Source organism: Macaca mulatta, chromosome 1, assembly GCF_049350105.2.
Source record: "Macaca mulatta isolate MMU2019108-1 chromosome 1, T2T-MMU8v2.0, whole genome shotgun sequence".
Taxonomy (NCBI): Eukaryota; Metazoa; Chordata; class Mammalia; order Primates; family Cercopithecidae; genus Macaca; species Macaca mulatta.
This window is the reverse complement of record NC_133406.1, coordinates 82349036-82363663: the sequence shown is the minus strand read 5'-3', so window position 1 is coordinate 82363663 and position 14628 is coordinate 82349036. Positions and strand designations below refer to the sequence as shown.

General features: G+C 46.1%; 1 protein-coding gene across 5 annotated transcripts in view; it reads right to left on the bottom strand.

The window, feature by feature from the left end:
* Positions 1–14628, bottom strand: part of CNIH3 (cornichon family AMPA receptor auxiliary protein 3) — a 333831-nt gene that overhangs the window by 68169 nt on the left and 251034 nt on the right. The gene's annotated exons all lie outside the window — the stretch shown is intronic.

Here is a 14628-nt window from a genome sequence, read left to right as displayed (position 1 = left end):
TATCCTGATTAATTCCTCCCTATTCAATCTGGTCTGCTGGTCTGATCTTTTGAGACATGACCTATCTCCCAACTATTATATAAATCCTAATAAACACAGTATCGTCAATACCCACATCCACATTCACCCTGATATAAATGTAAACCGAGCAGGACCAAGGCCAGAGCTCTGAGCGCACCATTCCTAGCTCCTGTGAGGCTGACATCGGTTTTCCTGACACCTATTATCTATCCAGTTATAAAGACGGTTCACTGTATTTGGATCCAGTCACTGAAAGCAAGTATCTGGATAGCTGCAGAACTCCACAACTGTTAGGGCTCCACATATAGGGCCCCACAAGGAGAATGGGCACCCATGGAGGAAAGGGAGCCAAGCCCCCACATTGTGAACAATCCTCATCCCCAGTCTTGCTCTAGGGCCCATGTCCCTGTCTGAGTGCAGGGAGGTGGGTCTAGACTGAATAGAGCAAAGGTAGCTGGAGCTTGAAGCAGGAGAGAGGAGCCAATGGGGATCTGGGGCAGTTCAGCCAGGCTGAGAGCCGGCGACCCCTACCTCGGCCCAGCTCAGCGCCTCACCTGCAGGATGGTCCAGAGGAAGGAGGCCTGAAGTGTGGCTTATGCCTTTGAGCTCCATGAGATCAGAGGTCCTTCATGGGTGCTTTCTGATGATGTGATGACAATGCACCCATGAGGACAAAGGCTTTCAGACTCCCTGCCCCCAATATCTACTTGCCAATGTATCTATCCATTCACCTAACATTCAGCCAGCATCCTTTATGTACAGGCAATGGGCTAACCAGTGGAGACACAAAAATCAACAAGATCAGTGCCTGTCTTCACCAAGTTCCTAGTCTGGAGGAGGAGACCCCCATGTAGACATGCCACTGTGCTACAGTGTGATGAGGGCTATCAAGATGATTGTAATAACTGCTCTCATGTATAGCCTGCTCACCATGTCAGCTGCTGGGCTATATGCTGCACATGCCTTTTATCATGTAATCCTTTGACCACCCAAAGGATTAAATGGGACCAATAATAGTACATACCTCACTATTACTGGTCCCATCTCAGAGAAGAAGAAACTGAGGCCCAAAGTAGTTAAGTTACTTGCCCAACATCACTCTTTGGTGCCAGGATCCAAACCAAGGCCTAACACTAAAACCTGAGGGTTACCATTACATTATTCTGTCTCCAAATATGGAGAAAAGTAAACAAGGAGTCAGCAGACAGACAGAAGAATTAACAGCTGTCCCCATGGAACCAAAGCAAAGCTTCCCTGAGGAAGCAGGGGTTAGGCTACCCCCCACTTAGTACTAATTCATAAACAGATTCCCAGTCTCAGCCTCCTGACTTGTCTGAGGATAGAAGTTACGGGCCCTACAGTGTAGTATCATCCTTTGCATGTGGCAGACTTCTGTCTAGAGCTAAGCCTTAGCATCAGCAATGGACTGCAAGTATGATAAGCACAATGATGTAAGGATGGGCAGATGAATGGTCGGCACAGTTTAATTCAGCTGAATGCACAGACCAGCCTCTGTGTGTGTCCTACAAGGCTCCATTGCACCCTTCAGCCCAGCAACTGACAGTACAGGTTTAACTGCTGAACTGTAGGTGAACTTTAACTGCTAATCCAACGATAAGATCATTTCATATCTCACCCCTGTTTTAGAAATCAGTTTTACATTTAATGCAGTAAAATTCATTCTTTTTGGTGAAAAGTTCTGTGAATTTCGACAAATGCAGTTATGCGATCACCTCCAAAATCAAGACACAGAACAGTTCTATCACCCCCAAAATTCCCTCCTGCAACACCCCCCCGCCATGTCTCACCCCTGTCCCCCCGCCCAGCAACCACTAATCTGTTCTCCATCCCTCTAGTTTTGCCTTCTCCAGAAAGTCACAAAAATGGAATCATGCAGTATGTAGGCTTCTGAGTCTGCTTTCTTTTGTAAGCCTATGTAAATACATATGTTTACATACGTTTTAACAGTTTAAGCCACACGTTGCCTATATCAATGGTTTATTCCTTTTTACTGCCGAGTAGTATTTCATTGTATAAATCAACTACGGTTTATTTATCTACCTGTTAAAGGACCTTAGGGTTGTTTCCAGATTTTGACAATTATGAATAAAGCTTCTATAAACATCTACACAAGGGCTTGTATCTAAACATAAGTCTTCGATTTCCTTGGACAAATAAGGGGATTGCTGGTCCATGTGGTAAGTGTCAATTTAATTTCTAAGAAACTGACAAAACTGTTTTCCAAAGTGGCTGCACTAGTTTGCATTCCCACATGAGTTGCAACATGAGTTGCAACATGAGTGTTCCAATTACTCCACACCCTAGCCAGAACTCAGTACTGTCAGTTTAGTTTTTGGGTTTCTTTTGGCCCGGTTTTGGTTTTGAGTCATTTCAGTAGGTGTGTCGAGGCATCGCTGCAGCTGTAATTTGCATTCCTCCAGTGACTAATGATGCTGAGCATTTTTCATGGGCTTAGCTGTCATCTGTACATCTTTTTTGATGAAATGTGTGTCCAAATCATTTTCTCTTTTAAAACAAAAATAGCTGGTTGTTTTGTTATTGATGATCTTTGAGCATTCTTTATATATTTTGGATAGGAGTCCCTTGTCAAATTTGTAATTTGCAAATATTGTCTTCTATGCTGTGACTTGTCATTTCATTTTTGACAGTATGCTTCTCAGAGCAAAAGTTTTTTATTTTAACACAGTTTATCCCATTTATCAGTTTTTCTTTTACGGATCATATTTTGGTATTCAACCTATGAACTCTTTGGATCTAAGAACTTCTAAGATCACAGAGGTTTTCACTTAAATTTTTTTCTAAAACTTGAGTTTTCTCCGTAGGAAGGCTTAAACTACAAATTCAATTTATTTAATAGATTTAGGACTATTCCAGTTATCTATTTCCTATGACATGAGCTTTGACAGTTTGTGATTTCAAGGAATTGGCCCATTTCATCAAAGTTGTCAAATCTGCAGATTTATATTCAGAGCCACCCCTATTTTTGTATTTCATCCTCCCTCATCAGGCATCTCCCCTGCTTTTTTTCTCATCAGTCTTTTGAGATGGAGGTTTAAGTGATCACAGAAAATGTAAGAAAAGTTGGCAGCAAAGCAGTGGAAACAAAGCAAGAGCTATCATTCTTCCCCAAGCCGCATAACTGAGGTCCTTGAAAGCCAGACTGCCTCTACGCTGCCTGGGGCCAGGCCCTGCCTGAAAAAGTGGGGCAAGGGTGAGGCTCTGGGGTAGAAAATTGGAGGTCTTGCAGGAGATGCAGCACCAGAGGGAAAGAGAAGGATCTAGTTATATCAGTAAGATAATGCAATATACATGGGCAGACATCAGAACTTAGTGAAGTACTAGCTTGGACGGAGGCTTCAGGAGAGGCAGAGCCAGAGGAAACCACCAAGAAATCCAGAAAGGAAGGCAGCTACAAACAGAGAACACGCTAGAAGTGAAGCTGTTCCTATGAACACTGAACCCTATCCTACCACCACTAGGCATAGGCAAGTTCAGCCCAAAAGGCGCTGCCCCAACCTTCCACCCTATTGCCTCTCCCTGTTCCCCCAACCACAGGACCATGAAGCAATGATCCATGGAATCTCACTGTGCAGAGCCTCACCAAGAACCACAGCAAGGTCAGTCCTGCTTGGGCCTGCCCTAAGTCTAGACCACCGGGATTCCATGCAGCCTGAACACCAGCAGGAAAGCAGGGTGGACCCACCTCAAGAGGTGGGAAACTATAGAAACACTCCATAAAGCATCTCATGCTTCCTTCTTTGGGTCCACAGAATTTATAATCAGGAGATTAAAAGTTATCTCACTTGTCTGAAATCATTATTTTGCTAAAAATAACCATGCTGTACTATGGCCTGAAAAAAAAAACCTTCCTGGAAGATGAAGAAACGATTGAAATGTCAACATGTATTAGCTAATGAGGCCCCAGGACTGCCCCATCAGAGCTTAGCATTAGGAGAGGCTGGTTTTCTCTGGGACTTTCTCTTCCCTGCATTTGCTCCTCTTATTTCTGAAAGCTCTTAAATGGTTGAGACCTCGCTACCTTGCATGTGTACTGCACTATCTTATTGACATAACTTGATCTGCATAAGAACTCTGTGAACTGGATAGGAATCTCCCCCTAGCATACAGTTCAGGAGACCGAGACCCAGTCACAGTGTTTGAAAGATGTACTTTACCTTGCGTGATGAGTGAGGGACAACCCACACTGGACCCAGGTCTCGGAGTCTTTGACTGGTTAGTGTTCCATCCAGCACACTGTGCTGCCCCTCTCTGACTTGAACGGGTGAAAACAAAGTGTTGGGTTGCTGAAGAGGCCCAAAAAAATATTGACTAGATACCCACGATGTACCTGGCACCATCTCTGCCTCTCTAGTACAGGACTGAGAAAGAAAAGAAGGTCCCTGTCATCACAGAAGTTAAAATCAAGGGTAAGGGCAGAAGAGATAATTAACAAGTAGGTAAGAAAAGCATCAGAAAATGACAGACCGTGTGAAGAAAATAAAACAGCTGATAGGAAGAAACAGAATTGGCAGTAGAGAGGGAAGTGATCAAGGAAGGCTCTCTGACGAGGTATCTTTTAAGCTGAGAGGTCTGAATGACCAGGAGCCAAATATGGAAAGGTCTGGGAAGAAATTTCCAGAGACGGAAATTATGCTGCAGATGCCAGAAGCAGGAAATAAGCTTGGCAGGTGTGAGGCACGGAAAGGCCTGCACAGGGGAAGCCAGAAAGTCAGACAGACAGCAGGGGGAGGGGAGTTCGAGGCTCAGGGCTGGTCAGGATCCCACCTGTGTGGGATTCATCCAACTGCAACTCCCCAAAACACATGGTGTGGCATGAAGCCATTTAGCCCATCTACTCTATTGGTGATGTGGCCCTTATGTGACTTGCATGACTGTGTTTGCTGCTTGTGGTCTCTCATTCTAACAAAAGGAGTTGCATGGACGTAACCGAGGAGGCCACTGCTGATACAGGTTGATCAGTGTGAAACCAGTGTCAGTTGGGCAGACTGAGGAACAGGTATTGGCCTGGCAGTTTTCAAGTCCGTTCTGAGCAGTAGCAAATTCACCCAAATGAAAACTCAATGTTCAGGGGCAATATTTAAAGAGATCATGAATCCTAGCAAGTCATACCCAGGGACTCGGAGGACAGATTTGGGTTAACCCATCTCAGAGAGCATCTGGGCACTGGGAAAAGCTGCACAGTTTTCTAATGAATGGGCACATGCCCCAAACCTTCCAGAAACTCTGACTACAGGCCCAACTGTGAATAGGGACAGCTCCCTCACCCAGTTCTGTGCTCATACTCCTATTTGCATTAGGGACACTTTGAACAGACCTTTCTCTCTTGATTTCTCCATGTTGTGTGTTGAATAGTGACCCCCAAAATTCACATGCACCTGAAACCTCAGAAGGTGACCTTATTTAGAAATAGGGTCTTTGCAGGTGTAATTAGAAAAGATGACATCATCTTTATGAGTTAAAAAAAAAGTCACACAGTGAAGGCCATGTGAAAACAGAGGCTGCAATTGGAGGGACACAGCTATCAGCTGAGGAACATCAAGGGCTATCAGGAGCCACCATTAGCTGGGAAGAGGTGAGTAAGGATTCTTCCTTAGAGCCTTTGGAGGGAACATGGCCCATCTGTCTTCCGACTTCTAGCCTTCAGAACTTTGAGAGAATAAATTCCTATTGTTTTAAGCCACCCCCTGGGTGGTAATTTGTTAAGGCTGCCCTAGGAAACAAATACACTCCATTTGCAAAATACCTGAAACTATTTCTGCTGTCATCTAAGATCTGGAAGGAAGGAATGGTACCAGCTCCTCCTTGGAAACCATCATTCTCAGCAAACTTTCGCAAGAACAGAAAACCAAACACCGCATGTTCTCACTCATAGGTGGGAATTGAACAATGAGGTCACTTGGACATGGGAAGGGGAACATCACACACCAGGGCCTATTATGGGGAGGGGGGAGGGGGGAGGGATGGCATTGGGAGTTGTAACTGATGTAAATGACGAGTTGATGGGTGCTGACGAGTTGATGGGTGCAGCACACCAACATGGCACATATGTATACATATGTAACAAACCTGCATGTTGTGCACATGTACCCTAGAACTTAAAGTATAATTTAAAAAAAAAAAAGATCTGGAAGGAATGGCTTTTGGTGCTACCTGAGAATGTCAGCATGAAAGATGCAAACAGGAGCATTTCTGACCCAAAATATACACCTCCCCAGGGAAGCAGGCTTTTATACTCACCCCAAACTTTCCTGTAAGTCCCCCAAACCCACGCTCAGAATACAATTCTAATTTAGAGTGAATTCTGCTTTTTACTTCCTTTATCTTGTCCCCAAAAGAACAGTGTCTTCAAACCACAGCCCAAGTTTTAGGGGCCCTTTCTAAGGGTCCTGTTAAAGCACAAAGAGCTCCATTGGAGAGGAAAAAAATGAGAGATGAGAGTGATTTTATTGGTTACAACATACATCTTATATCTAGTCCTAGTTTTATGCCTGAAACTAGTACAGCCTTGAGTCCTAAAGTCTCTCTGTGCACTGATTCTAAACTGCTACAGGCAAGTGTTTGCTTAGTCATCTCTGAGCCCCCAAGACGCAAGCAGCACTGGCTCCAAACTCAAAGGCCTCTTGGGGACTCTACATGGGTACCACCCACCTGTTCAAGTCCTTGCTCAGCTCCCATCACCAAGTGGTCTAGAAAAAGATTCAGGGTCTCTCAACCCACTGCCCACTCCCTTTTCTAAAAAGTGCAATGCCAGATGTCATGGGGTAGTTGAAGCTTTCCAAAGTGTTTTCACATGTTTTGCTTGATTTTATGTTCTTGTATATAATATCCCAAATGATATGACATCCACTTTGCGAATGAAGAATCAAGAAGAATGAGAGGTCCTTAGGAATGTCCAGGGCTACCTGGTTAAAGAGGGCAGAGCTGGGGCCAGTCCTCACCTTCCCCATTTCTCTTCCGTGTGCTTCCTCCATTGGGCCATGCAGTCTCACCCTCTTCTGTAAGGGGGAGTGAGGAACCTTTACTAATGCTTCCATTCACATGGGGTGCCATGCAGGGCAGGACACAGCAGGTTTAGCACTAGAGTCCTGCCTTTTAAGGGCTCCCAATCAAATGAATGGTCTGCTTATCCCCATATGACCAAGAGTCTGAGAGGAAGTTAAACTTCCAACCAGCACAGAGGCTCTGGTTGGAGAGGGTCAGAGGCTTGCCCTAACTCTACCCCATTTCACCACTGAATTGGTCAGGGTTCCCTAGAGAGACAGAATCAACAAGATGTATGTAGATATATGTACAGAAAAAGATCTGTTTTAAGGAATTGGCTTATGCAATGATGGAGGCTGAGAAGTCCCAATTCTGCAGAGTCAGCCAGCAGACTGGAGACCTAGGAAGGAGCCAGTGCTGCGGTTCAAGTCCAAAGGCCGTCTGCTGACAGAATTCCTTCTTGCTCGGACGAAGTCAGTCTTTCATTTTATCTGGACCTTCAGCTGATTGGATGAGGCCCACCTACGTTAGGGAGGGCAATCTGCTTTACCAATTAAAATATTAATCTCATCCAAAAACACCCTCACAGAAACATCCAGAATAATGTTTGGCCACATATATAGACATCATAGCCAAGTCATACTGACACACAATGTTAACCACCACAAGCCCCCAATACTAGGGACTGTCACAGGCTCTAGGCAGTGTGCTGGGCCCTGGCCAGTAGGGCTTGGTTGGAAGATGGCAGAGTGATGACCAATGGGTCCTTTTCATGTGTGAGAAATCATCATGCGTCATGGCATCCAGCATCTTGGCACACACTCATCTTAGGAAGGAAGCTGCCTTACAATAAGTAGGGAAAAGTGTGTGACCCAGCCTCCTCCACTTAAGGATGAGGAGCCTCAGGACCAGAGAAGAAGGGGACCTGTCCTGGCACTCTCACCCTCAGAGCCTGCACAAGGTAGCTTATCATTGTCTCAAGAGCAGTGTCCACCCTCATCATGAGTGGGGACTGTCTGTGCTGTGGGCTACCCATAACAGGCTCCACAAAAGGATGGGGTTGGGCCAATTCCAAAGCTGAGCCTTAAGGATAAAGAGCCCCTTACTCTGTAGGAGGAAAGCCACTGGTCAGGAAAATGAGACCCAGCCCTTCTGCCACCATGCCCTCCATGCCTGGGCAGCAGCCCTGAGTGTCCAGATCTTCCTGTGCCACCATCTTCTAAGTCCTTGCATAGCTACATCCCTTCCTCACACCATCACAAAAATGGACTGCCCCTGACTCCACATCTCTCTCTCCTTAACAGGTGCTGCCTCCTTTAGAGTGAAGAGTCCTGATCTGAAGGAGGTCTCACTTGCATCCTGACCCTGCCAGTTCCCAGCTCTGTGACCTGGAGCTTGTCACTTCACTCCTCCAGGCCATGGCTTCCATATCCATAAGATGAGAATAATCTCTACCTCAACTGGCTGCTATCAGTTCAAAATGGGGTGATACAGACTACAGCACCAGGATAGACAGAAATAAAGGCTGTTGGATGCTGGGGTGGGGCAGTGAGGGGGAATGCCATTGTGTAAAAGGCACAACAGTGTCATTGTTACGCATACCAAGAGAGTCGGTTCAAATCCAAATTCTACCTCATTTGTTTGTGTGACGATGGGCAAAGTGTTTAACCCCTCCAAGCCCCGGTGTCCTCAAGTACAAAGAAGAGACAGTGGTGGTTCCTACTTCATATTGATACTTTGAGGATTAAAGGAAATAATGTACAAGAAGCAGTGGGCACAATGCTCAGCATGTAAAGTTAAAACATTAATATTATCATTTTATTTCCATAATTATTACCATGCAGATGTTCAGGCCCCACCCTCTGGTCTCAGGGCTCTCTTCCCCTTTCTGGCCTTGAGCATGATCATTAGCAACACACCCTCTGAATCAGGAGAATCCAGTCACTGCAGGGGACAGCTGGGGTAGAGGGTGTAGGTAAGAGCCATGGCACAGCCCCTCTGAGGACTCAGGTGGGTGATAAAGCCAGCATGTTCCATCCCGTTACAGGTGGAAACCTGAGCTCGGGGTTGCCAGGACAGAAGCTGGAGACCAGCAGGTGAGCTGAGGAGGAAGGCATCGGCTGCCCCTGGAAGAGTCCCTAGACCTGAATGATGAGTACAGATTGGGAAACACAGGACACATTGGCTTATTTGCCATTGGTGTGCCAGAATCTGCAGACACAGCAGGTTCTGACATAGCTTCCCTGGTCCCCGTCTAGTTAACAGGAAACAAAGACACCCCAGAGCTATGCAATTCTAGGACTAAAGCCAAGTGAGCAGGATACCAGGCAGACCTAGCCCCAGCTGACTTGCTTCAGCTGACAGCACAGCCGTCCTCAACTCCAGCCAGCAGCCATCTGGGTCAGGGTGAAATCCAGAGAGGAGAAGGGAATGAGAAGGCCCTTTTCTGCTGACTTGTCATAGGCATAAGCCGGGCAGCCACTCTGAATAGCTCAAGCAGTAAGAGAGGGGTTGGGAAGAAGTGGGGGCAGCCTGCAGTGTGCTGGGACCTTCCCTGGGGCAGTCAGGCCAGAATCGCCCCACTCCACTAGCCCCCTAACTCAGCCAGCCCACCAGCACTACATCTGGCCCTGCACATGAAGCACACTGGGGCCACAGAGCCTACCCGAGGTAGCCACCCCCAGCCCCAGGTTCCCCCTCCTCTCACCAAACTTGTGTGTCCTCCGGCATCCTTGGTTCTCAAACAAAAGAATGCAGGAGCAATTTCTGGCTCGAATGTTTGGTGACCTTCCACACACCCTTTTGGGATCCTTGTTTTCAGCCTCCCTCCTTCTTCTGGTCCAGTGTCCTCTACTCCTTGGGTGCTACTCCAACACCTAGGCCTCAAGGGTCCATGACCAGCCTAGCCCAGCTCTGGGGGAGCATGCACCCAAGAGTGAGTGTGGATGTGCATCAGAAAGGTTCCCCAAAGTATCTTCCAGGAAGATCCATCATTACTCATTCCTAAAAATACTTACTAAGCATCTACCATTTGCCAGGCACTGTGGTAGGAGCTGGAGATACAACAAAAAGCAAGGCAGACAGGAGCTGGCCTCTACCAGTTGCCATTCATTTTGTGTTGACTCTGAAAACGCAATGGCTTTTGGGCATGGTAGCCTATTGAGCAAGGCATCAATTGCTCACCTGAATATGGATTATTTTAATCAAACTGAAGACAGAATATGTATAAAGGAATACAGTAATGCCAGCTCTAGGTCAGAACTTAAGTTTTTAAAAGTTGTAGGTGACCGGTTGCTTGTAGTTTGAGATATCATCATTGATCTGAGCAAGGCCCTCTCTTACATTTATAATTGATCATTTATTCCTTCATTCATTTCCTTTTATCCCATTAGCCCTTTTGCTCCATTCTTGGCAATTACTGGTTTATGTTTCATGTGTATCTTTCTGTTCCTTGTGTTCTTACAAAATGTGTATTCTGTATGTATGCATAGATTTTAAATTTACCTAACTTGTATCCCATTCTTTCTTACCTTTTGCCCTCAGGAATGTAGCTCCAGGGCTCCATGGGAGCGGCCACTATACTTTGTCTATCCACGCTACCAGTGAGAAACACAGACTTGACCATGTAACCTCAAATAATGTCACAAAACCCTAATGCATGTCACCTTAGGGATTGGTATGCCAATTTCTTTGGGATTTATACCTAGGAGTGGAACGGTAGGGCCATGGGTTTTTTGTTTCTTTTTTAATTGGACTGACTGCCCTCCTTGACTGTCCTTCAAAGTGGTTACATTCCCCCAGCAGAGCTACAGATTCTCTGTCCCACATCCCCTCAGACACCTGGCTGAACCCAGCTTTCTAGAGTTTGCAGTCTAATAGGTAAAGTGCAGTCTCTCTCGTTTTAATTTGCATCTCTCCAGAGATGAGTTGGAGGAACTCTTTATATAAAGTGTTAGCCTTTGGGGTTTCCTTTCTGTTCACTGTCTGCTTAGATGCTCTGACCATTTTTCAACAAGATTGCTGCCTTTTTCTCTTTTTGATTTGTACTGGTTGCTGGTATGTTGTAGATGTGACTCCTCTTTCAATTTTAGACACTTTAAACACCTTCTCTCATCAGTCACCTGTTGATTAATTAACTGTGGCTATGGTGTCCTTCACTGAATGAAAATCAGTTTCACTGATTTTTGCCTCATATTGTATACTTTCTCAAGTTTTATTTAAGAAGTTCTTCCTTGCCCCTAAGACACAAAGATAAACTCTTACATTATTTTATATTTTCCTTATGAAATTCAAGGATTCTAATTAGTCCTCTCCTGTCGTCAGATGCCAGTATCTGGGACTGTGCCAGGTCAACTCAAGAGTCAGAGTTACTTCATTCACTGAATATTTAATGAGCACTTACTGTGTACGAGGCACTGTGCTGGGAGCTGCAGACAGAAGACAAGGCATAGCCCCTGGATGGGATGACAGAAGTGGACTAAGAACTCCATGTGACAGAAGAGAGGGGTCAGGAAAGGGCAACCTCAAGTAGAAGTGACAGAAGAGAGAAAGAGACCCCCCATATTGTTCTATATTGTTTTATATTCACTACCTGCTTTAAGAAGAAACAAGGAAGTGAAACCAAAGGCAGGCAACCTGGCGCCAGGCACCAGACCCAAAACCAGGTCTGGGCCTGCCTGACGTTAGCCTGATAGTTAATATTCAACCCATGACCTAGCAATCGATGTTATCCATAGATTCCAGACATTGTATGGAACGACATTGTGAAACTTCTCGTTCTGTTCTGTTTCACTCTGATTACCGGTGCACGCAGCCCTTGTCACATACTCCCTAGATTGCTCAATCAATCACGGCCCTTTCATGTAAAATCTTTAGTGTTGTGAGCCCTTAAAAGGGACAGACATTGTGCACGCAACAAGCTCGGATTTTAAGATGCTAGTCCGCCGATGCTTCCAGCTAATTAAAAGCTACTTCCTTCACTATCTCAGTGTCTATGGGGTTTTGTCCACAGCTTGTCCTGCTACATTTCTTGGTTCCCTGACAGGGAATCGAGGTGACTGATGGATGGCCAAGGCAGCCCCTTAGGCAGCTTAAGCCTGCCCTGTGGAGCATCCCTGCAGGGAACTCCGGCCCGCCTGAGTGACGCAATCCAAAGAGTGCTCCCAGGTAGGCAACTGCCCCAGTGGAACGCCTCACCAGAGCAGTGCATGGCAGGCCCCCAGGGAGGATCAACGCAGTGGCTGAACACCAGGAAGGAACTGGCACTTGGAGTCCAGACATCTGAAACTTGGTAAGACTAATCTTTGAAACTTGCCCACTCCATTTGAGTGGAAGCATGGCCTGATCACCCACAGCACGCCTGTATCAGTACTTTTGTTCTGGTTTTGACTTGACTTGAATTGCTTGATACTTTGGTTTTGACTTGGCTTGAATTTCTTGGTACTCTGATTTTGGTTTGATATAAATGACAAAGGTGTGTGTGTGCCCTCTTTACCCATTCTTTGTTTTGTGGTGAGTGTGTGGTGTGAGCATGATATTTTGTCTCGAGAAAACATGGGCCAGACACAAAGTAAGCCCACCCCATTGGGAACTATGTTAAAGCATTTCAAGAAAGGATTCAAAGGAGACTATGGAGTCACTATGACTCCAGGAAAACTGAGAACTTTGTGTGAAATAGATTGGCCAGAATTAGAGGTAGGTTGGCCATCCGAAGGAAGCCTGGACAGGTCTCTTGTTTCAAAGGTATGGCACAAAGTAACTGGCAAGCCAGGACACCCAGATCAGTTCCCATATATAGATTTCTGGTTACAGCTAGTTTTAGATCCCCCACAGTGGTTAAGGGGACAGGCAGTAGCAGTACTAGTAGCAAAGGGACAGTTAGTTAAGGAAGGTTCTCACTCTACCTGCCAAGGGAAGCCAGCCCTTAAAGTTCTGTCTGACCCGGAGCCCAAAGACTCATGGCAGGAGATGGCACCAACAGTGCCGCTCCTTACCAAGCGGAGAGGCCCCCTACTTCTGAGCCCACAGCCCCGAGACCACCCAGAGTAGAAAGGAAGGAAGCGAACCTGCAGGAGAAACTCCTCCCTTGGCAGCCCATTTACAGCCCAAGACTGGAATCCAAATGCCCCTGAGAGTGCAGTGACATACTAGGCTAGATGAGGATGGACACATGGTGGAAAGGCATGCCTTCATATATCACCCTTTCACCTCTGCTGAGCTCCTCAATTGAAAAAATAATACCCCATCTTATACTGAAAAGCCTCAAGCTCTAATTGACCTGCTCCAAACTATTATACAGACTCATAGTCCTACTTGGGCTGATTGCCACCAGTTACTCATGTACCTCTTTAACACAGATGAAAGGTGAAGGGTGCTACAGGCGGCAACTAAATGGCTAGAGGAGCACATCCCAGCCAAATACCAAAATCCCCAGGAATACATAAGAATTCAGCTGCCAGGAGCAGACCCTCAATGGGATGTGAATGAAGGACCCAATATGGAGAGGTTAAGACGATACCAGAAGGCATTAATTGAAGGGGTGAAAAAAGGGGCTCAAAAGGCCACAAGTGTAAATAAAGTTTCTGAAGTTATCCAAGGAAAGGAGGAAAGCCCAGCCCAATTCTATGAAAGACTGTGTGAGGCCTATCGTATGTACACTCCTTTAGATCCAGATAGTCCTGAAAATCAGCGTATGATTAACATGGCCTTAGTTAGTCAAAGCGCAGAAGATATCCAGAGGAAATTGCAAAAACAGGCTGGTTTTGCAGGGATGAATACCTTGCAGTTACTGGAGATAGCTAATAGAGTATTTGTAAATAGAGATGTAACAAGCCACCGAGAAAGCCATAAGGAAGGTGAACGCCAGGCCAGGCAGAATGCTGATTTTCTGGCTGCAGCAATTAGAGGGATCCCCGCAAAGGGTAGGGAAAGGGGGGTTCCGGGAGGAATGCCCAGTCCAATCGCTCATGTCTGCAGCATAACCAATGTGCCTACTATAAAGAAATAGAACATTGGAAAGGTAAGTATCCCCAACTAAAGGAGAAGCAAGGTGATGCGGAGCAAAAGACCACAGATAAAGACAAAGGGACTTTGTTCAGTCTGGCCGAAGAGCTACTAGACTGAAGGGGACTGGGCTCAAATGCCCCCAAGGAGCCCATGGTCAGGATGACAATAGGGGGCAAGGTACCCCAGTGTCCCCCTTATCTAAGAAAAACATTGATATAATCGGAGCAACGGGAGTCTCCACCAAGCAGGTTTTCTGCCTACCGTGGACCTGCTTGGTGGGAGGACATAAAGTGACTCATCAATTTCTGTATAGGCCTGACTGCCCCTTGCTTAGTAAGCTGAGAGCCACCATTTCCTTTACAAAACAGGGATCTTTAAAGCTGAAGTTACCGAGAACAGGAGTTATCATGGCCTTTACAGTCCCCCGAGAAGAAGAATGGAGGCTTTTTCTAACCAAGCCAGGTCAGGAGATAAAACCGGTTCTAGTTGAGCAATGGCCCTGAGTATGGGCAAAGGACAATCCTCCAGGGCTGGCGATCAATCAAGCCCCCGTACTCACAGAAGTTAAGCCTAGGGTCC